Source organism: Anser anser (assembly GCF_964211835.1).
Source record: "Anser anser genome assembly, chromosome: 12".
NCBI lineage: Eukaryota > Metazoa > Chordata > Aves > Anseriformes > Anatidae > Anser > Anser anser.
Window position 1 is genome coordinate 19654594 of NC_139733.1, and position 24630 is coordinate 19679223.

General features: G+C 47.4%; 1 protein-coding gene across 11 annotated transcripts in view; it reads right to left on the bottom strand.

Annotated features, from left to right (window-relative positions):
* The window catches only part of FOXP1 (forkhead box P1), a 384604-nt gene that overhangs the window by 319189 nt on the left and 40785 nt on the right, over positions 1–24630 (bottom strand). For all 11 annotated transcript variants that reach the window (XM_083795634.1, XM_083795619.1, XM_083795618.1 and 8 more), the window contains exon 2: positions 8939–9066. The gene's annotated coding sequence lies outside the window, so the exon portion shown is untranslated. The remainder of the gene's footprint in view (positions 1–8938; positions 9067–24630) is intronic.

Sequence of the window (24630 nt, forward strand, 5' to 3'; positions counted from 1 at the left end):
GATGTCACCCCGGTTGTGCCTTCTGCAGCGAGGACTTTGCCCAGCGCAGTCAGATTCCTTTATTCTTTCCCTACCTCCGAGTAGCAACAGCTAGAGCCAGTCACATCCTCGTTTCTAAGTTGGGAAACACTTCTGATTCCTCCTCCTCTCTCTAATTATTGCTCCGCAATTGATTTGCCGTGCCCCATGCCAGATTCGCACCTCAGCTCCCCGCATCCAGCCCTTACAACCAGAGCTGTCCTCCCTTCTTCTCCGCAACAAGCCTCGTGGACATTTTCTAGCAAGCGAGCTACTGCTCGCTATCTCCTACCTCTTTCTCAACGGAAACCAGCTCTACCGAAAGGCTGAAGCATATTTAGCACTCCCAGCTCTCTGCTTGTCTCTTTCTTTTATTTTATACGGTTCGATGTTCTCATTCTGCCTTCTCTCCTCCTTTCTCTACCCCAGCGCTACAAAAAGACATCTTCTGTGACACCTTAAAAAAAGATCACTGAATTAACATGACTTACACTGCACGGTATTTTCAGACCAGCCATTTGCTAATGTCACAAACACAATTAGGAAGTCAGGGAAAGAGCTTACAGGAGCAGATGAAAGCTGCAGAGATAAAACGGAAAGCTTTTACCTGCCAAGCTCTCAGGTTAGGGTTCTAGGTTGCCCTCGGATCTAATAAAGCCATAAAAGAGCCACATTAAGGACACGCACAGTCACATTGCTGTAAATACCAGGCATGGCTTTTTTCATCTGCACATCAACACAGATCTTTGCTACCACGCTTTGTAGGCTGGTAGCCATAGGTGGTTTAAAATCTTGATATCAAAAAAAAAGCTCAGAGCATTACTGACAATTAAAAACAGCTTTTACACACGCACAATAACGCTTCTCTTGCTTAAAAAAAATATAATATGCATATCCATATTACCATCATAATAAGTGCCACAGACTGACATGATATGATTGAGTATAATGGCTCCTTTGGAGCCATTATGGTCGATCAGTAAATAATACACTTTTGAAATTGTCTAACTACATATTTACACTTGTCAACTCTCATACACTTCAGTGACAGAATTTAAAAGAAACACTGTAAAAAAACTCCAAGAACATTAAACCACGAAAACATTACACTGAAGCAGTATTAAGGCTGGAATTAAACCTACAAAAAGCCTGGAAATCCCAGGTGAAGGCCAAACCCCCGAGAGCACCGAGGGCAGGGTGCGGGTGAGGGCTCTGCCCGCCGAACCCACGGCGAGAGCCAGCCCGCGTGCAGCCGTGCTGCCGGGCAGCCGGACACCAGTCTGCGGTACTTAAAAAACAAAACCCAAAAACTCAAAATCCGGGCCTCTCTTTTGTTGCTTCAGATGAAATTCCCAATTAAATCGAGAAGTATTAGTCTTCCCCTCTGTTGGAAAAGCCCCTGTTGAGACGCTGGGAGTTTTGCCTAGCTGAAACACATGGAGAGAAACTTCAGGATTTGACCCCAGAAAAGCACTGTCAAAACAATTTTTAAACAAACATGACAGTGGAACATTAGTGTCCCAAAGATTCACTCCGTGTGGAGAAAAAAAAAAAAAAAAAGAAAGAAAAAGACAGGAAAGTTAAGATGTTTTTTTCAAGAGCAAAATAATGGGTTTGGCATTGGGTTTTTTAATTCATAATTTTGCCTCTCTCTTTCTCAGCTGTAGCCACTTTTTCTCAAAGCAGTGGTGGCAGCGACTTTATTGGTTCCAGTACAGCTCTGCTGAAAACAATAAGCATAAAGCCCCCGAACGCCGCCTTTCTTTCTGCAGCGGTCACATCCTGCTGCCCCGCACTCAATGGGATATTGAATGCTTGCGAGACTTCAAGAGCAGCCCCGGTCCCGCGGCGCCTCCTTCGCAACAAAAGGACCCAAAACGCTTCAGACGCTCCGCACTGCGATCCCGAACCGTGCTGTTAAAAGCAGCGATGGATATTTTCCTGGAGCAAAGGTCTTCCTTTCATATAGATATCCTTGCTCGGACTTATCTGTTACCTAGCTCGTGAGAGCGACATCCATAAAGGCTTGGCGTGGCGGGCTCCCGAAGCCATTTGAAGACACAGCCACCACACCCCTGTCAGAAGGGAGTTACCCCTGGCTTTTATTTCCAACTCTCCCCTCCGCCGGCTGATGACAGAGCAGCCTCCCTGTACGCTCAGCATCTGGGGTTTTACAGCCGCCGTACAGAAATGGGATTTTCTTGACAAACAACTCTGCATTCAGTTTCCTTGTATATCTGAAAGAGAGGATGATCTCTTAAGGCTCTGCTGGGAAGGGGTATTAATGAAGACAAAGAGTATTTCAGGCTATCTCCCCGGGAGCATTACCACGATGACAGGATGATGGCTTCGTCCTACGCAAGTGCTTCACGTCCACGTCCTGGGCCGCAGCAGCTCCTCGGGACACCCCTGCGGGCCTGCCCGGCGGGGCGGCCTCCCACGCCTTCCTCGAGGGGCCGGGACCTGCCATCAGCTGGGAGAGCTCTCCCCAGTCTCTCACTTCCTAAGCCCTCCCCGGAGACGTTTGCTTTCGTCTAAATACTATAAACCACGGTACGAGGAAGACTTAATAAACCCTGTTGCCTTTTCGCGGCGCGCGGCTTCTGTCGGCTCTCACCTTTCCTCGCGGCTCGTGCAAATGTCACAGCCAGAGCGGTTCTTACAGCTCCTCGGGTCGCCCCACAGTGATATACGCTGAGGTAAACAAACTACTGAAGTCTGGGTATTTTTACTTCAGATGGGATGTAAATCAGCGGATGAAAGCTTGGAATAAACTGGCAGCAAGAGGGCAGCTTATTAAAGTATCCTCCCCCAGCTCAGCGTTCCCTCAGTGTAATGTAGCTGACATAACTTCACACTAAGGAAAAGGAAAAGACTAAGAGAGATAAATATTTCTTCCAAAGTCAAAGACACTCTTCCTTCAAGATGTCTGGCCAACTCTCGTAGAAAGAGGAAAGCGTTTCCCTGCCAAAGGCAGAAATCCACCTGTAAGAACTTGTGAGGAGACCGAACACCACGCTGGGGGCTCCGGATGGCCACAAGCTGCACGGGGACACCCCAATGAGGAGACCAAACACCACGCTGGGGGCTCCGGATGGCCACAAGCTGCACGGGGACACCCCAATGAGGAGACCAAACACCATACTGGGGGCTCTGGATGGCCACAAGCTGCACGGGGACACCCCAATGAGGAGACCAAACACCATACTGGGGGCTCCGGATGGCCACAAGCTGCACGGGGACACCCCAATGAGGAGACCAAACACCACGCTGGGGGCTCCGGATGGCCACAAGCTGCACGGGGACACCCCAATGAGGAGACCAAACACCATACTGGGGGCTCTGGATGGCCACAAGCTGCACGGGGACACCCCACCACACCAGCGCTTGTGGTATGGAGGTGCTCGGCTCCTGCAGTACCACATACAGCACTTCTCAGACAACAGCTGGAGCAAGAGCTTCATCCCAGGGCTCGAATCAGAAAATGGCTGGCCCTGTGCAGAGCTGAAAGCCCCTGGAAAGACAGGTTTTTAAGAGCAGCAGCTCCAGCGCCCACCTAATTGCCCGACCAGTGGGTGCCCCAAACCCACAGCCTCCTCACACCATTATCTCCTGGTAGAAAGATGTTACATGTTCCCACTCTTCCCTCCCTGCCTCTTCATTTAAAGCTTTCTGGCTGCTGGTGAGGAAATGAGTCTGCCTTGCTCTACCTTTCTCTCCATCACCTTGCTGTCTGTGAGGACCGGTGAGAAAACATTTCAGCTGCTCTTACACTTCATCCACAGCATCCATTTCCTGAGGCCTTTATGGGAGAAAAAAAAAAGGCTGTCTCCCATCTCCTGCTGATTATAGCTTTATCAGATAATAGCAAGAAGCAGGAATGATCCTGTAAAGCTGTTACCAATACCCAAAGGTATCTGAACAACAGTGAGGCAGAGATCGTGCTACTTGCATTTACCCACCGATAGGCAAGGCTGGAACACCTACAAGGTACCAAAGCCCGTCTACTAGGTAGCTATCAGTACTTTAATCTGCCATTAGTAGTTTTTGGCTTTTCTGTCTCTGTGTTTTTTCATTCTACACTTAAACCTGCTGAAATGTACGGCTGCAGACACAGCAATGGCAAGGAGAAGAAGCCTCCTGGTCCCTGGGAGTGCGTTTTCTCAGTGCTGGCTTGACACACAAAATCTGTTTCCTCAATTATGCCTTCCCTCTTACCTATTTTTGACACGATGGTGTGAAAACATAATAAATGCTCGTCGAAAAAAAAAAAAAATCAAGGAAGCTGAGAAAGTAGTTCTTCAAATGATATTTAGAAGCCTTGGCTCACCAGTGCTTTAACACCGCGGGGAGAGCCTCTTGCACGGCCCAGCTCTGCCCGCACGCACGCCTGCAGGCTCTCCCCTGCCCACCAGCTCCCGGAGCACTGCCATTTCTACCTCCAGCCCGTAGGAGCTGACCTGCTGGATAAAAACAAATCCCACAACAGAGAACTCCAGCTACAAGAGCCGCTTTGCAGGGCTAACACCCTGGATCCGTGGTGCCGCTGTCGTACACGCGGAGGCTCCCGGCTCCATCGCGCTGTGTGACATCTGCTGCACCACTCCAGGTCCAAAACAGATCTTTACGCATCCGTAGTAGCAACTAGGAGATTTAATTTAAGCGTAAGCCAGGGCGAAGCCTTGCAGATAAAAGCTCTGCTCAGGACTTGCAGTTCACCACCTTCGCACAGCAAAATCTTTGCCTGTTAAGTGATTTACTGGGATAATGGATATTGTTCGTACGGCAAAACGGATTACTTGAAAAACTGTCCTGAGTAAATCACCATATTTATAGCAAAGTTACGGCTTGTTCTACCACCACAACGAAAACTCTGCGTTTGGTTTCATAAATGCCAAACAATGAAAAACGCCGCTAATTCCGCCGGTGTAAAAGTCTACAACAAAGCCCTCATTTTAGGTGTGAGAATGTATTTGTACTTAAAAGGCGTGAAATTCCCCTTCATCCCGGTGATGAGAAATGCCCCTTGATGCCCCATCTCCTCCAGGACACAGCCCAAGTGGAAATAATTTTCAAAACTAATAAGTATACGGAGTAACATGGTTAACATTATCCAATGAATTTAGATCCACCTACATGGTATAAATATATCTAGATAAACTGTCACCTTCAGCAGAATTCATTAAAATAATGTTGTATCTTCCTTGTTAAATGTAATTTTTTTAATTGAAATTTAATCTTACTGTATTATTTGGTAGATTTTTAATTGACATTTGTAGTAATTAATTGGTAAGCATTACAGCTTTGTCTGAAGAATTTAAAACTAAATTTGACATAGAGATTGGCCAGCCACTGCTGTGAGGTGCCTGCTGGGAGCATTTCATCATCCTCCCAGCCCCTCCTGCTGATCAGAGGTGGGAGATGATGGTCTCTTTCTTACAGTCATGAATTACATTACTAATGTATTCCATTACCACCACGCAAATGTCATGTTAATTTCTGATCATCATCAAGTCAGACAATGGTTTCCACGCTGGCACCCAGCCAATTAGCTATGTGGAAAAATATTCAGCCAATTATATAACTTGAATTAGGTTAAGGACTCAAGAGAAAGCAAAATAAATGCTTTGAAAATACTTCTGAGATAAAATGTAAGTTGACACTGTCTTCATGTGCTATAGCCGATGTTATACAATCTGATAGGCAGCTGCCAACATTCATAACTGTTTATTAAATCTAGCCTCTCTTTATGGTGGCAGCTAAGATCTGTATTTTTACCAATATTAGGTTCATTGTGTTATGAAAAAAAGACCAAAATACTTAGGAGCATTCACACCAGCTTATAAAACATATTATGTAGTATATTAAATTGTTAAAATTGCTTCTTCTCTCCTCCCCCCCAGAGCACAAAGTTCCAGACAGGAAAGTTTCAGCAGAACCAAGTCCTGCTGTAGCCAGGGACGATCCCTGCGGGAGGAGAGGCACCCAGCATGCTGCGGCAGGAGCAGGGCACCCCTGCAGGACAGGGCAGCAGGAAACCCGGTGCAAACGTCCCCAGCGAGCGGTGCAGGAGCACGGAGCAGCCACGCAGACCTGGCAGGGCTCTGCCGACGCCGCCAGCTTCGCCTGCGCAGCACCGCACTGCACGACGGGGTTTTTAGTACCACCCCATCACCTTGATTTGTTCCCTTCTTAAGTCAATTTATTGTACAAGCATGGTTATCTCCAATTTAAAAACGTACACAGCACCAATTCCTGGGCTTTAGAAATTTATAACGATGAGCAATTTGTTAAAGCCTTTTACCGTATCTTTCTGTCTCATTTTCCTAGGTGTTGCAATGAGGCAATTCACTGTTCTGGCTGCTTACCCTAGACGACCTTTGTCTGCCATAAAATGGTATACAACTAGATGCTCCGCTTTAAATAAAGCTCTCGCCTCTCCGAAAGGCCCTACGTATTCAGTCAACACAATCAGCAGAAACCACATTTGGTTACTCAATAAGCTGGAAACTTCTAAAACGCACAAGGCTGTGAATGAATTCCTGACATCATCAGGGACACTCGAGTGGGGAACGAGAGAGAATACCGAGAAGTGGCACTTGCTGCAGCCAGAGAAAGGATCACTCCTTTAAGCTGAACTCTCAAGGAAAACGAGAACAAAAACTGAATTAGCTCAACACGTACCCTCTACAGTCAGTACATTGCTAGGCAACTTACCATCTCCTGATAGAATTATGGCAGAGGGCTGCCCATACATCAGGGTTAAGATGAGCATAAGCACCGGTTTTGGCCAACTGCTCCTTTCCAGTGGGACTGCTCAACGCTTGGTCATTTCCTAGCATTATTTGGCAATATTTTTTAAGCACCTCGAGAGTCTAATGCATTCAGAAGATATTTTAAAGCTATTATGTGACAAGAAAATTTTAAGGTAACTGGAAGTAAGTGAATTTTATGGGGAATAGCCTAAGTCTTTTTCTTGGTGTTGTTCAAGCCAGCATTTGGAGAGAGTTAACAATCCTTTTGGTTGCTTTTATGTCTTAATACTGACGGTATCCAGAGGGCACACAACTCGAACACTTTGTCTTTCCTCAGGATGCTGGTCTGCTGTGGCTCTGTACCTCCATAACTCAAAGTGTTATGTCAAGGGGATGCTTCCAAATACCCCGGTCCTTCCATTTGCTGCTGCTGAGACCCGACACAAAGTCCCATTACAGGCAGTGCCATGGGGCTATTGCAATACCCTGTGTTTTTGCACTTAGCCTATGCCAGGCTGAGCAAGGCCTTGACCTTTAACAGTGACCTGAACAGTAAGATTTGGACTCCAGATATTATTTACCATTATTAAAGAAGTACTAAGTATATGCACAGACTGCTTTAAAGAGAGGCACGTGCTTTGTATATAACCCCAAGTTTTCTACGCATACTTCACAGGGACAAAGAAATAATTAATTAGCTAACCACCGTGATTAAAATCAATTGATTCACATGCTACAGAGCAGTGAGAAATTCTTGCATCACTGGAGAAGTCTGGGATTGCTCTCTGCTCGGGGATCTGAGTCGTATCAGCAAGGTTGGTGATTCAGACATAAAGGAAATGGTAAGAATCTTTCTCTTGCATGCACACTTTGAGCTGCCATATGGGTTTATTCAACTGTTTACTACACCAGTCGGTAAAAACTGAACAGCTATTATAATCTTTGCTAAATGACATGGTAATTATGCTACCTCTGGAAAAAAAAGAAAGAAAAAAAATGGAAACTTAAAAAAATTACAATTCACTGATGTGTGAATTTCTCTGTTTTTATAATCTCTGAATTGAAATGCACTTTCTAACACACAGAAGGATATTAGAAATACAACAGAAACACTAATTTATTTTAAAAGAAGAAACAATTTGCTCACCCATTTCCTATGGAATTTAATTACCCAGGTTTCATAGTGTTTAAAGACTTCTTACATAGATCTCCCAGTTCTCCTGTAAGGTCTGATGGTTGCTCTTTCCCCAACCTCTTTGTCTCCTGATTAACGAAGAAATAATTGCCCCTCCTCTCTCTCCACGTAGTAAATAGGTGTGAAGGTGCAAGAGCAGCAGGGGTAGGAGGAGAGGGCAAGGGAAGTGTCCCCATGACAGGCTGCGGGGCCGGCCACGACGGGCACAACTGCCCTACAACAGCACAAAGGGGACCGACAGGAGCTCCACTGGCTAACGACAGGGGCAAATGGTGACTGCAATTAACAGAGGACATGCCACCTCTCAGGCCTGACAAAGCCCCAACACACAGCAGCCCGGCTTGCCTACCGGAGGGTTTCTCCCTTTGTTCCCCTGCAAGGAAGGCGGCCAGGCCTCGTGGGCAGGCGCACGTGAAGGGCCGGCTCTCCTGTGTACCAGTGACACCATTTTGTCACTGGGATGTAAGTGCAGCAAGCGGCGGAGCTAATTATTTGTTGGCAATGGCTCCTCTGAGAGCAAAGCCTCTGACACATGATGGAGAGGAGGCCTCTCCATATTCATATTTAATCATTACATGAATTGCACACACAAGCATGTTTAAACCCCATCTGCCTGCCAGGCTTCAGTCCCGGGCAGCGGCTTTGCATCGCTGAACTCCAGTTTCACCACGGAAGCCCTCACATCTTCACCAAGGACTTGGGGGGATGTTGGGAAGAAATAAAGGAAGGGAGGTTTTTTTCCTGTATTGATAATACTTGATACCATGGAGATTTCAATACAATCGACGTCTTTTTTTTTTTTTCTTTTGAGGGGGTGGTGTCAGTTAGGGATAGTGGTGACTTGCTTTTAAGCACAGGCAATACAAAGAAGAAACCCAAAAAATCCCCACCATTAAAAAAGGGCAAGGGAAAGAGAGACTGTAAGAAAGAATAAGTGAGAGTTATTGCAAACTTGGATTTGGTGACTCACCAGTTTTACTTGCAGGCATCACACATATCCACTCATGACTCAGGGCAAATATGGGAAAGGATCGAAACCCTTATCATGGCAAATGTGTCTGGAAGCTGGAATCACTCAGAAAAAATGTTCTCGGGAGACTGAAAGACAAAAACATGTTTTAAAACTTCACTTAGTTAGAATCATATCAAAGCCTACCATTTTCCTTTGAAAATAAAAGGCAGTTACAGGCGCTGGAGGTGTGGGGAGCGTTACAGGAATATTTCTACATATCAAACATTACTCTATCACACAGTGGAATTTATTTTGCTTTAAATTAAATTGAAACATGCAGTATTAAGAAAGGTTTTAAAAGATGCTGTTATTTCAGACTTGCAATTTGCTCCTTCCGACAGGCAAGTTTATGTTCATCCTAAATACCAAAATGTGTCACCATCCAAATTCATATTCTGCTCAAAAACACTGCACTGTTTCACGAAATTCGGATACTTTAACCTACTTTGCATTATCAAAATATAACAGTCTGAATTTCTGAAGTATTTACTCTCTGCCTGCGCTCACCACATCCCGATAAAACCTTAACAAAATGTAGGATCTCTTGTTAGCAATAATCTTTCCTCTGAGATAAGGAAAAACACATATAAGAACCATTTGATGTTCAGGGTGAAAAGGGAAAATTTGCAAACATCAGTTAAGAAACACCAATTAGTATGTTTTTTTCCCCAGCTATTAGTAACACAGATTGAGTTTAAGCTTAGCTTAGAGGAAGCTGTCGCTGCACAAATTAAACATCCGCTTTACTAATAAGGGTGTTGTAAAAGAGATGTATATGTTCTCCGTCGACAAAACATCCACGCTGCGTACAAGCTGATCCTCAGGCGTACGAGCAGGGGGCTGTGGTACCCAAACGCGGTGCCCACCAGCTCACACTGGATTTAAGCAGCAGCTCAGATGGGAGGGCGCTCGCTGCCTCCATGCACGCCTGGGAGAGCCTCTGCGCACCAGGGACCTGAGGCAACGACCTCCGAGGAGAAAAGAAACTTTGCGACAGAGGAAAGCATCCTGGGGGACTGGTGTAGGAAACAAAAATGAAGGCTAAGATGGCACACGGTGCCTCCAGCCCCCTGATTGCCCGGTCTTCTCCCTCCGTAGCATCCCCAGCGCGGTGGCTGCTCCCAGCCCTGCCACGGCCACCAGCGCTTTGGTGGTGGCGAGGACCCGACCTCACGGAGTTAATTGTTCCGGCAGCCCCCTGCCGCCGTCCTGAGGAACATCTGGAAGCTTCTGTCTTAGCAACGACTGCACGGAATTTCATAAGACAAAAAAAAATAAAAAAAAAAAGGTTCTCCTCTGGCCTCCGGGCTTTCTCCCCTCCTTGACTGAATGCATTACCACGGCTCAAAGAAGATCACAACAGTTCAGAAACCTAAACATAGGGATTATGCGACCTTATTATAAAACTGTGCTACGCAATAAAAACAGATCCAAAAAGGGGTTTTCGAACACCACTTATGCTAAACGTGACGTCTCAGAGGCTCCGAAATACCTGCCCGCCGACAGCGACCCGCAGCTCGCAGCAGCGCTACTTTATTCATGAGGAGCGGAGCGCTTCGGAGGAGCAACGGAGCGGTGTCAGGAACACAGAGCCGAGGCTGGGTTTATCGCCGCGCTCGATGACAGATACGCAGATGGGTATGTAGCCGAGCAGAAAGCCGCATCTACACGTGTTGGGGCAAGCTTTCCCCGGCTGACCTGCTGCACCTCAGTACGCGACTGCTCAGCAGGCCTGAGCCACGGTACGGCTGTAGGGAAGGACAGGATTATTAGCCCCGTTTGAAAGATGAGGAATCGGGGCTCATTTTGGCTAATGCTTGCTCAAAAGATTTCAAGTTGTGAGATTTGTGAGGCGAAGGGAGTTGACTAAATAATAGGTTCGGCCTGCAGCAGGTGAGGGCCATGGTGGGCAGCACCGGGACGAGGTGAGGACATCGCGCCCCAGCCGGGCCTGCGCTTTGATGGCACGCCTGGAAAAAGGGATTTTTCTTACGCCACCAAGAACTGACCTCACCAAAACACTCCACAAAACGTTTCCTCCCCGCCAGCTCCCGACGGAGCCAGGCACGGTGGCTGCTTGCCAGGAGGAGCCCGGCGTGGCCCCGGGGCACCCCATGGGCCGCAGCGCGGGGACACCCCGCGTTCTGGGGAGGGGAAGGGTGGAGGAGGGAGAGGAACAGGGAATAGATCGGCTCTGATAAACTGAAGCCTTTAATGATCTACCCACGCACTCGAGTTCGATCTGGCATTGACAAATTGAAGCTTCTAATGATGCGCCCACACGTCTGAATTGGACACTCCTTTCCGACGAGTTTCACAAAAATAGCCTGCCGGGTTAAAAACAGCAAACTCCAATAAAGCTGCGGTGCGAGCAAAACTGCGCCGCTCTGACAAACTTCTCCCCCAGCAGGTTCCCCGATGTGACCTCCAGGACAGATTTTCTCCTGCACCGCCTCACTCCCGTACGGATCCTGCGAAGGCGCCAGCTGAATAAGGGGTGATGAGATGCAGCAGCTTCTGTGTAGCTGGAGCTCAGAGTCAATCAAATCTTGGAACGCGAATCTGGGCTTCATTAATTCCAGCAATCACATCGTTTCTATTATCACTGGATTAATCAGAATAGGAAACCTATTAATCTGCCCCCAACAAAAATTAATCTTCTCAATATTGAACAGATTCGAAAGACAAGTTTTAATATTTCACTACTTCCACCTCAGGGGCAGCAGTGGCAGACGACCTGGTGGACCACTGCGGGCTTCATCTCACCAGCGTGAGCTCAGCCCCACCGCCCTTCCTGGTGCTCCCAGCTCTCTTCCCTCTCCTCCCCACGGTCTGGCTGCTCCCGGCACGTTTCACAGAGTCACAGCATGGCAAGGTTTGGAAGGGACCTCGGGAGGAGGCGAAGCAACCAAGATCACTGTTTCCTACGTCGAACTGCAGAACAGGCTGCAGCATTTCGTGCATTTAAGGAGCTGTCAAGAGCTTACATTATGGCACAAGGAACTGTGCCCGTCCCGATGCTCCGGGGCTCCAAACCCAACCTGGAGCACACTTTCTGCAGCAGGCAGGACAAAACCGACGTTAACTCAAACACAACCACGCGGCCAGGAGACCAACACCGGGGGAAAAAAGACATCCACAGGCACTTACACCCTGGGCTATATTTTGCATGATACCTTTCAAAGCCCGATCAAAGGTAAAGCTTCAATCATCTCACGCGCCACTCGCATTAGGATGTTTATTGACTGCAATGAGAGTACAAAACACTGCTTTACTGATCGTTTCTTAAAGCCATGTTGCACGAAAGAAAACAGGTTCAACTCGTACATCAGTGCCTACGAGACCGCTCCAAAACAGACAACTGTAGGAAAAGTTGTGCCCATGTATACATATATACAAAACTGTTTTTAAGCGACTGTTTTAAATTAGGATAAATCTGTGTTCCACCAATTAAGCTTTGAATACATGGCTGATATCGTTCGCTATCTCAAACAAGCGGCACAATAAATGCAAAAATTCAAATATTTTAGAGAAAATACTTGGAGAGTTGCGACATTAATTTTGCCATGTACAATCTGTTTCGCAGAGATTTAAAAAAGCGTTATTGCCGCCCTGGGTACATTGGAATAGAGATGAAACCAGCATCCTTTCCTATTTACATATTAAAAAATACGTGCCTGCTTGGTACAGACTACCCAGCTTGCCGATGCACGACCCTGTTAAAAACAAAACAGCCTGCCTAGAGGATGCAAAGCTGCAGACTGGATGCAGGCCTGCAAGAAGTACTGCGCCCTGATGGGTTGCAAGCGGAGGCAAAACGCTTGTTTGTCCTCCCCTGGAGCCATCCCCGAGTCCGGGAGCACCCAGGGGAGCGGGGCCGGAGCAGCTGCGGCTCCCCGGGGCCCCACCTGCTGATGGGGCTGTTTACCAAACACGCCGCCTGCAGCAGCCTGGAAAGCCTTCGGATCTCTGCAGCTCCTTTGCCAGATGGGTTACCAGGACGTTCAATGGGAGCAGAAACAGAGAAAAATTTAAAACAAACAAGCAAACAGAAAAACACAGAAGAGCATCGTCCCCGTTCTTATTTCAATCTCGTATACCTGTATTTGATTGTAGCTTCAGAAGCTCAGCAATTTCCAAAAATTTTCCAACCCAGATATGTCTCCAAAATAAACAACTTTTTTAAAAAACAAACAAACAAACACATTAATTGCCACCAGAAGCACATGCCCAAAACACCCTTAAAAAGACTAGGAAGGCTGCTGGCTGGGGGCACTTCGCTGCAGCGAGAGGTAACATTTGTTCTCCCCTTTCAGCTGGGATCCACCTCAACTTTTTGATGTTGGTTGGAGCTTTTATTTGCAAATAGAGCAGAGCTGCTTGGGATGGAGGACTCCTCCGGAGCGTGCCATGTGGCCTGCACAGATGTTCCTTTTATTCCCGTGTCCCACAAGGCTCTGTGGCTCGCTGGTGTTAAACAGATTACGCAAGTAGAACACTTGATTTTGCATGTCCCCTTTTTTCCAACAGTTGTCTGATTTACTCGACTCATTTTGCTCCCCCTCCCCTGGAAAAACACCGCAGAAAACACATAAAAATGAGGCAGAAGCAGGGAAGTTTCTCCTCCAGGATCAGAATTTGCAGAAACGCTCAGCGTCGGCAAATAAAGTAGGAACGCAAAAGAACAAAGCTCTTATTTTGACAGGAAAATAACTAGCTCATTTGGTGCCAGGTTCTGCAGAAAAACCTTCATCATATCCCAGTAACACCAGTCGCTACAAGTATCATAATCTCTCACCCCTATTTAGATGTCCAAATGAGAATTGAACTTTTTCCAAAAAATACCTAACACCAATTATTGGTGCTAAGCATTTGAAAATCCTTCAAAATCTGGCCTTCAACTCGGTCACAAAGCAGGGGCTTAATTTCCCGGCTGTCAGGCATCCCAATCAACAATTGAAGTCAATGGGATCTACACAGTACCTTATTAAAAAAAAGAAAAAAAAAGGAAAAAAAAAAGCCTGAGAGGCCCACTAAGCAGCAGCAGCTCCAGCAAGACAACGTGGCTGCACCGACAGCAGCTACACACGGCTTTGTGCATCAGCCACTTTGCTCTCCTGCTTAATTTGATTAATCAGTTTGGTATTATCCCCAATTAGAAAAGTGTCTAAGGGGAAAAATAATCAAAAAAATAAATGGTTAAGGCTAAGCCAAAGAAGAAAACAGCAGCTACTGAATGTGCAGCTACTCCGGACTTGTGGCATTTAGGAAGGATACAAAATTAAAGCTAAAAAACCGCGGGCAAGCGCAACGCCATCAGTGTTTCATGCAGACTGCAGATTCTGAATTTTTTTTTTTTTTTTAATAAACTGAAACCGAATTCCAGATGTTGAAAGTTGGGAAGTAAAAAGCGCTTTCGCTGGAAAAACACAAAGGTGAGACAAAAAATTCTGCTGAAACACGACAACTGGTACGGCCCGAAGTGAAGCACAGCCGCCCTCTCCCCGCAACCGGCGGGGACGGTGTTTTGTCCCCTCTGCGTGCCAGGTCAGGTAGCAGCACCGGGGCCGCCCATTTTAACGGGGGACAGACTGCAGCAAGAAGCGCTGGGGACGCCCTCTTTCAGCCCACAGAGAGGAAAGACCACGGGCAGCCGGGAACAACGCTCACCTGCATCCTACCTCTGCAGCCCGCGGGCCGCGTCCATCAGCTCTGCGCGTGCACTGGCACCGGGACAGGGACACGATGGCCACAGCCTAGTACATCCCCAAAGAGGCACAAACCCACCCATTTCTTTCACGCCTCCCCAGCAGAGCAGTATACGTGCTCTTTTGTCCAGGAGGAAAGTTTGGCACATCCCAGCAAGCATCCTCCTCTTCCTCTTCCTCCTCCCTCGAGGTGCCGCACGGCTAAGCACGTACCCGCAGTGCCCGGGTGCCTCCCAGCCTCACTTCAGAGCAGCGCGGGGCTGACACCTCGCTGATTTAAATCCCTAACAGCTGCAGTTAATTGCAACCTCACCTGATTTCCTCCTCTTTTCCTTGCTAGCCGCTTGCCCAGCAGAGCGGCCCAAAACAAAGGTGGAGCGCAGTTCAGCCCCGACGCAGCACAGCAACCCGCGAGCACCCAGGATGTAGTGCAGCATCCAAACACAACCCCGGGCTGGCCTGGCACAACTGGTTCTTGTTTTAGTGGATGGATTCAATCACCTCCAACACCACTCGGGGCTTTTGAAAGCAGAATTCAGGGCAGTATTTTGAGCTCACTGGTTTCCCCCGTGTTTATTTACATCACACGTAGCAGGCAGCATCTGCATTGCTCTGCAGATGAGTGTCGAAAATTGCACAGTATCCTGCCGTGTCCCACCAGCCGCATCACAGAAGACACCGAATTTCAGCCCAAAAATCAAGGACAGCGGCACACGTTTAGATTTCGATAAGAGGAAGAATATTCACCAGCATACTTCACCAGCGGTGCAGTCAAAACTTGCACACTTAGTCACAGAAATATGACTGGACTTGTCTGCTACCACAAAACAAAGTACCGTCTAGTGGTTAAAATCAGAGGACATGATTCAGGAATGCAACCCTTTTCAAAGGAGAACTAAAACACATGATTAAGTGCTGTTGAAGTCAATAGGCTGATTCAGAGACCAACTTTTGGAGCAGCGGATAATACTCTCCACACTGCCATATGGCTCTCAGTCAAACTTCCTAGAAGCATTTGCTAATACTGGGTTCCACCACAGCTTTTGGGAGGCCTGCTTTTCTTTCCCTTTTTTTTTTTTTTTTCTCTCCCTGTCTTTTTTTAAACATACTTCTGGGATGATTTTCACCCACTCTGAAGATCCTCCAGGCTGCCACTGGCTGAGAGAATGCCCTACTGCCATTACTCCACAGCACTGCAGACCCATGCAATAATTAATATGCTCAAATAAAAGGTTATCTGAGCGTGCAGATTGATCAGCATCCAAATGCATTTTTTGCAGCGTTGCTTGGGAGGCGTTCAGCGAAGGGCACACAGAAATGAACCCCGCGTGTACCACGGCCAGCCGGTGACGCAAACAACCCCAGTGACTCCTCAAACCTCCCAGGCACGCTGCCTTCACCACGGAGGGATTTCGCTCATCCTATTGCCTCGGTAAGACATTTGTGGTGGGTTTTCTGTTCCTTCTCCTTCCCATCCACGCTGTGTGCGGACAGGAGCCGCTCGACACCGCCCCGGCAGCGGGGCCACCCGCACCGCGCCACCGCGGGCGAGCGGCGTCCCCGCACTTGCCCCCCGTCCCCTCCTGCTCCCAGGCAGCTCTCCGCCCTGCCAACGCGAACGAGCAGCAAACCCAAACCTTTCAGCGCGACAAACGTCTCCCCATCAGCGTGCATGCTGACGCGTAGCAGCCCGGTCACAATTCTCGTCTGTGTTTACGGGAAGGGGGAGAGCGCTGGCAGAGCCACCGGCCACCGGCGGGCAGATTGTGTAACTTCCTAACCTTTGCAAAGGTCCACGAGTTATTCTTTACGTTCAGTCACGGAAAAGCAAAAATAAAACAAAAGCCCAATGGATTCTTGCCCGCTTTTTGAAAACTTAGCAGTACAGATAAAGCGTAACGTGATTTTTAAGCGGTTTGAAAACACCCTGTTACTTTTTACAATGAAATCGATGTAATCCCAGCCCAAATCAGCCCTTCCAGCCATTTTGTCTGTTAGGAAACGGGGAAAGAAGAGGCGATACTTTTTCTGGCTCCTGAAGTGCTTCTCCTTATTCAATATCTAAATTAAATCAAATGGAGTATACTAAATAAGCCCATAAGACACAGTGCACGATGCAAGAGACTTAAAATCCTTATCTGCTGAGCACTCCAGCTTAAAGGCTGATGTTTTATGTTCCCCTGCAGCGCACGGGGATCCTGCTGGCTTGGCCAGACTCTGAAAATAAGCCTCAAATGACCAAATACAACTGCAACTTGAAAAGTAGGAACCAAACCAGACACAACAAACCACAGAGCAGCCGGCCGACCTGCCCTAACTCCCGGGCGAGGAGGGCGGCGTTTCCCCGCCGCCACGCTCCGCGCACGGCCGCAGGGGCTTCGCGGGGCGGCTGATAAGGAGCTCCCGACGGCAAGCCCACGAGCGGTGCCATTAATCACAGAGCTGTCCCCCCCGACACGCCAGCGACTCCGCCGGCACCGCAGCGAAGACGGCGAGCAGGCGGGAGCACACTGATGGAGAGGCAGACCTGCGGGGCTCGGTGAGTTTACCGAATTCCAGAGGGACGGATTCCTTAAGTTTAAGCGGCTCTTGAAACGCCGAGGAGGGCTAAGCCAAAATCCACAGCCCTGTCTGGATGCTTCACCTGCAGGTCCTGGCCACGGGACGAGGAGCCCACCCGTACGCACCTCACAAGGCTATTGCGCAGAGGAGCAAGAAGCGTGTTTGGGGTTATTCTGCTCGTGTCGGGCACGGGCAGCCCCACAAACGCCTCGTGGGACAGTTATTTGTTCAACCCGACCATCAGCTCCAACCACGTGTAACCCTGATCAAGAAATCTGTCCCCACGCTCACACACACTTCTCTGGGACCCAGGTAAGTGCTGGGCAAAGCGCAGGGGACAGCACTGCTCTGATGTACCCCAGCGCCCAGAGACATCAGTGACTGCAAGCCCTAAGCCAACAAAATCTGAGCTCAGGACCAAATCCAGCATCTCTCTCCTGATTTCGGATAGATTTCTCTCCCGAATTGTAATTAAAGCACAATTACTTGTGGAACATCATTTCATGTGTCCTATTAAAGGGACATTTGCCACAACGAAGAGTTAAGCAGCTCAAATATTAAAGTGTGAGCAAAACCGTTGCCAATAACAGTGACATAAATTAATATTGGTAGTTAATTAAGAATGGCAGTATTCTCAGACTTCTATTGGAAGACTAAGGCTTTTCACAAAATTCCTGTTACCAAATAATATAATTTACTGAAGTACTCAGCTCTACCAGCTCCATCAGTTTAGGTTCATTGTTCCACTCTTCTGCCCTACATTTAGCGTACCTGCCCGTAGATACAAACCGCGCAATGTACCTTATTTCCTCCAAAGAAAACCTCTGTAACTATCACATCTACTCTGTATATTCGGAGGTCAAATTTCACAACTCTTCCTATATATATGTATTTTTTTTGCTCATTACTTTTCAACTTGTAAGTGTCAGAAAAGAGTTTCAAAAATAAAATACGTGTCTCTGGCCCTGGCAATGCAAAAATCGTATTTCCACTAGACCAGACTTCACAGCCTAAGAAGAAAAAAGGGGGAGAGAGAGAGAAAGAGAGCGAGTCAGCCACTTGGTGACGCAGATGGGGCTGGGGCTGTGATGGCAGCACTGGGACACCCTCAAAACCAGCACCGTGCTTTCAAACAGCGCAAACCAAAGCGCTGCCGCCGATGCAGGCAATCCGCAGGTCACCACAAGCCTGCACACATAATGCTGGGATTTGCAAAGAAAAAAACAGGGGGAATTTTAAATCATAGCCTTTTTTTTCTTTTTTTTTTCAACCCCCCCCCAGTTAACAGGAACCGGGCACGCTGCTCTCCAGGAGCACTTGGAAAAGCCGAGTTAATATTGCTGCGGGTGAGGGGGGAAGCCTGGCCTCGGCCAGCATCCTCTGGCACGAAGGCATTTCCTGCCATCAGCAGAGAAGGAATCAAACCGCGTTGTGAGGAGCTCCTCACAGAGATACCAACAAGTAACGTTAAAACAAGAGCAACTCCCTCACAGTATTAAAGGGTAAGGAGGACAGAGAGAAGGGGAAAAAATAAATAATAATTAAATAAAAGACACCATCCCACAGTAGTAACTACAAACAAATAATTTCAAGGCCCAAATCGGTATTTATTTCTTTTCTTAATTAAAACAGTTCCACAAAGCAGTATTACTCCAAGCCCACCCAAAGCAGCGAGAAGCCATTTTTACCATTTAATCAAACACAAAGCTGATATGCTCCCATAAAGGATCAAGACAAAATAAGATATGTGGGCCGGCGATCTGAATGCCAAGTTTTACCCATGTGAATTCAGTTATAAACGCTTGGAAAATGTGATTCCTTAACTTAGAAATAGCAGCTGTAGCATTCAAAGGTACTCCAGTAATTACTGGAATGCTTGCTGAAAAACTAGACAGAAGCTAACATCTTACTTACATTAAATACACATTCACCACAAATTAAAAGAGCCACAGGAAAAAAAAAAAAGAAAAAAAGAAAACAATCAGGCAAGCAGATGTTAAAAAAAAAAGACAAGAAGGGGCCAGATGCTCATTCCTGGTACTCAGCGCAAGCCGAAACGACCCGCGCGCCGTAGGTGCTCCACGCCGCCAGCCTCCCCCGAGCCAGCGATGCTCGGTGCTGTTCGGCAGCCGACGGGAGTCAGATTTTCACCTCTACATCTGTAAGTGGTAATTTCATCCCAGATACTGGCAATAACACGCTGCCTTAAAATCACAGAAACGCTGCCTAGTCATCCGAGACAACAGTAAAACAAGCAACAACGCCAAGAGTAGTTGTCTACTACTGCCTGAGGGACTCATGGGTTTAGCAACCGGGCTGGCATAAGGATTATATTATCGAGGAGCGCCCTATACTGCTTTATTAAGTGCCAGTGAAATGTCTACTGCATGCGGTGCCTGAGAAATACTTCAGGAAACACCAACCACAATGAAGAAAACTACAAATGGAGCTACTTGACTGCTCCAGCCTTACTATCAGCTGCTGTTCCCTGACAATAAAACTACTTGGGAAATAACGATGCGGTGACATTAGCCAACAGATGGGTACGAGAACCTCATTGTGCTGCACAGAAAACCCCAGGATACACTGGTAGGAGAAGGAAGTCCACACCCAGGCTCTGGAAGGAGGCACACGAAGAGAAGTTATCTGCAAAATGTGCATCACACTCTCCTGGCTCTCTTCACACCTCCCCCTTCGCATCCCCACTCCCATGCACCTTCGCGTCTATTCCCACACTTCTCTCGCTACCCACATCCTGAACATATTTATGTTGTAAATATCCATTTGGAAGCATTCTGTATGCTTGTGGCACAGAGAAGGATGCTGCTTTGAGTTTCGTCAGGCAGCCGTCTCACCATGACCCCTCTCTCCCTTTCCCAATTGCACAGGAGGGGAAAAAATTACTTGGCCCTCAACCTTATCTTTTATCCACTCAGGAACCAGATTATTGCCTAATAAAACTTCACTGCAAAGCTATTAAAAATTAAAGGGATATTTCCCTTCCCACATAATGATTTGTCAAAAGCCAGACCTAAATCAGGATTGATGAGGTTTGTGGTACCTTTTTTTTTAATTGGGCAGAAATTTGGGATTTTTTTTGCAGCCCTTCTCACTTCTGACAGACACAAAATTTCTCCTTCAGTCCCCTAGACCTTACTTCTTCATCGAGATGAAATAATAGGTGAAAGGCAGCTGAGCCAGCAGAAATATTCCCACTGTCCTTCAAGGAAACACGCACCAGAGTCCAAGTAGTTGGTATGATTCAGAACTAGTGGTAGAAAAAGGACAAACCAGATTACAGCAACACAGGGGACTCTATCCAAAACCTGCATCCAAAGAGACTCCTGCTAACATATGGTGGAAATGTGACTTTCTGCAAATATCCTCTGCAGAAGCCAATTCCTCTCCTCCACCCAAGCCACGTCCAATAGCTCTAGTAGAACGAGCTGTTACTTACACGTATTAGTCAGGATAGGCATCAGCCATGATACAAATTTTAATCCATCTAGCTAATGAGGAATCTGCCATCTAGTTAACATGGTCAGACCCTCCAGAGAAATTAAAATCCACCTATTCAGACTCCTAGCTAAGTGATGCGCTGCCCGTCCCGGAGGGCGGCGGCTGCTTTTCGGAGGCACCGTGTCCTGCTTTCCCTCCGCGGGAAGGCACCGCTCCGCTCCACCGATACAAAGAGAAGCACCCAAAGCAGAATCATGCTGGAAAACAGAACTTGGAAAGAATGCGTTAGCAACTTCAATCCAAATATAAAATGCATTTAAAGGTCATAATTTGCATAACTACATCTCATGTTTTTTGTTGTGTGTTGTTTTTTCTTTTTTTTTTTTCTTTTCTAAATTGCTCTATCCTGGAAGGTGCCGAACACTTCTGAGAATTGCCGAGCACCTCTACTTCTCATTTAAAGTTTTAACAACTCTTAGGACTGCTCACTGTTTGGCAGGAGCAGCTCTGCAAGGCGCTCTAGGACCACGCTAATAGATACATGGTGTTTCAAAAAAAAATAATTAAAATCAACAAAATAATTAGAGAAGGTATAGAGCCCTGAGAGTGCATGGTGTCACCATGACACACTGATATTACTGGGCTGACATGGGAGTTTCCCTTTCTTATAACGTGCTCTCGGTGGTGGATTCAGAAGAGCAGCACGCAGCATCCAGTTGTGACAGGAAGAACACAAAAGCCATGGGCACAAATTGCCCCAGCAACAAACTCATTTAAAAGCTGCTACAACCTCCATCCGGTGAGTCAGGTACACCGATCCCCTACAATTTCTTTGCCAAACCCACATCCAGCCCCATGAAAAGTGTCACGTTTTCCCTTACTGGAAGACCAGTAAAGGTCTGCAAGGAGCGTCCTCTTTAACAAGAGCGAAAATCGGGAGGTTTCAAAACATTACACTCGTGCTTCCTGCACAAAATTAATTATAACAGCCAATTTGTGCTGTTGCTTAGTCTGCTGGGGAAAAGATGAAACGGCTGAATTGGTATCAAGGCTAAGGAAGGACTGAGGAACACGTCTGAGGATGCTGCAGAAGCGGTATTCTGCCTTCTCCTGAAGTATGAAAGGGAAGTGTGGATACAAGCCTGCAGTCCCCCAGCTTGTATAAACGTGTTTGCGAAGATCAGTGCGCGAGGTGTCGGGTTCAGAGGCTGCACGCAGCTCTATCACCATTAGCACCTGACTGATGATTGACACAAACCACACACCACCTACAAAGGCATTGCACAAACCCGAGCGCGTGTGAAACACAGGCTTTCCAAAAACCCTCTGCAACATCTTATGATGTTTTCCCACATTTCAACTCAAAAAAAAAAAAAAAAAAAAAGATCAAGGTTGCAATATCAGTGTTAAACAGGATCTTTCATTTCCGTGGCATCTGCTTGCATTCCTTACAGAAGTTAAGAAATGCTGTGTTTATTCTGGACTCGGCACAAGAACCTTCCACCAAAAGCACGTCCCTCCCAGTGCTCGGCTGCAGGCAGTGCCAGCACACGGGGACCCAGAGCACCCAGGCTTGGTAGGAAGCAAAGCGTATCGTGTGAGAGGCTTTGCATACTCAGGTTTTCAAGATGAACTTTTTCTTTCCCCTCTTAACAGAAAGGGGAGTAAAGAGAACATAATTTTTTTTGTGAAAATTGCATCTACCTCAAGGAAGGCACTGAAAAACCTCATCGTTAAGTTCATGAAGCCCTCTGGACTTCCCACCGCGCTGTTAGTCACGGGGTCTTTACAAGAAATGCCCCAGCCCTGACTAACTGTTAAGAGAGAATGATGATACACTTCTTTCCTTACCGTCAACCCTAAAATACGCATCTGGTGAGAACTTCTGCATTTCTGGCGCCCTCCCAGTCTCACCCTCCTCGCTCAGCGGTGTGAGGAGACCACGGCTCCTGACACCTGGGCCACCTTACCTGGCTCTCTGCAGGCCCCCGAGGAGCAGCTCCATCTGACGAGGCAACCAGGCCTTTAGCAACGCGCGATGCAAACCCCTTAATCTCCCCCACAGGCTCCCAAACTTGCATTCTCCAGAGAGCGTGAGGAGATCCGAGGGGAGGCCCTCTCCTCAGCCCAGCTGTGGTGGGAAGGCCGAGGTGGACGGCCCAGAGGACAGCCACAGCATCCGGGGCTGTTTAACGCCGGGAGTGCCTCAGATCACAGTTTCTGAGAGGGGAAATGCGACCGCACATCTGTGCTGTGGCCTGCACTGGAAACATGTCATCAGCTCATGGAGGACAATGGCACTGTCCTAGGTGATTGAATGCCAACAGGCTGCGCAGGGAGGCGTTGCCATAAATCTCGCCATGCCCAGACCCCCACAGCAGAGAAGGCTTCAGAGACGGTTTGGCACAAAAGGCCACAGTTTTCGTGTGGTTTTAAAAGGTAAAGATTCAAATCAACAAGGAGCTCTTGAGAGTCTCCGTGACCAACCCACAAAAGGCCTACGAGGTCCCGCACCAACCACGACGTGATCTCAGACAGTCCCATCACCCATGGAGGTTACAACCACAGCAGCATCTTCCACCCCTGTGCCAGAGCTCCTGCTGGGGACAACTGCCCCGAACTCGACACAAACCTCCCTGAGGACATTTGGGCAAGAGGAGATCCATGTGTGACCTCAACAATGTCATGTACGGCCTCACACATAGTAAGAGAAATCCACGGGTTCGCTTGGTTGCAAGGCGCGTTTTGCTTCGCTATGCTTTCTTGTTTGTTTGTTTTTAAATATCCTGGCAGTAGAAAGAGAGTCACTGTTTTGTTTTTTTCCCCACATATGCTATATAGTTTTCCCTCTCACACTCATTTCTTGCTTACTCAGTAGACTATAGTCTGCTTCTCTCACACGAACATTAGCTGTGTTTGTCCCCAAACTATATCATAATCCAACTGCTTTGTGTCATCCCACCAGTCCCGCTCAGGCAATGAAGATCAAAATATTTTCCGTAGGATGCTGTGTGGAGAGATGGGCATATACGTTTTTTTTAGAGCAAAGATGACCTACAAGGCTGAAGAGTGCGCAGAAGTGTTTTGGCTAGTGAACTCGGTAAACACAACATGAAAAGAGGGAGTAGTGCTACAAACAATATCAAGGCTTTGTTTGTACAACTGCACTGTTTTCCAGACACACTGCTAAGAAAAATACTGCTTTTCAGCTACACAATGCGGCAAGCCCCCCTGCAAATTACTACCCAATATGACCACATTTTCAGCAACATTTAAACACGGCCAATAAATTAATACGGGACATCCCAACTATCATCAACAAGTAGGTCTCATTAATTCTGGATGGCTGGGAGAGAAGCACATAAAACAGTCCACACCAGCACTCAAAGGCCTCTTGGAAGCGTTCCCCACCCTCGTCGATCCAGAAGCACTGGGACAAGGCCCCTGTGCCCGAGGGGAGCGGGACGCAGCCGTCCCCCCGCCACGCCACTCGCCCTCCATCTCTGCAAGCTAGAGTGAACTTCCCTGACAAAACGCAAATACATTAGAAAAATACCCAAGCCAATTAAGACACAAGTGTTTAAAGACACGAGTAGTAATTACAAATGTATTATTCATACCTAATTTACAAGATGAACTTCTTTCGGTAAAATATTAAACTGTTTACATGCATTCAGGAAGACAATTTCCAAACCGTGCGCGTCCTGCTCTGAAGCGGCGACTATCGCTGTGCAACAACTCCACAGACTTACAGTGTATGCTGTGTAGTAATCAGAAAATGTTTGACCTCAGATATCTACTTGACCCCACAGAAATGCAGACTCGCTTGCTATAAAATCCTAAACAATGGGGCAGACAAGGTCACAGGGTCAAAGCAAGTATTAACAGGTCATTGTGCAACCCACTTGGGAGCAATTACTT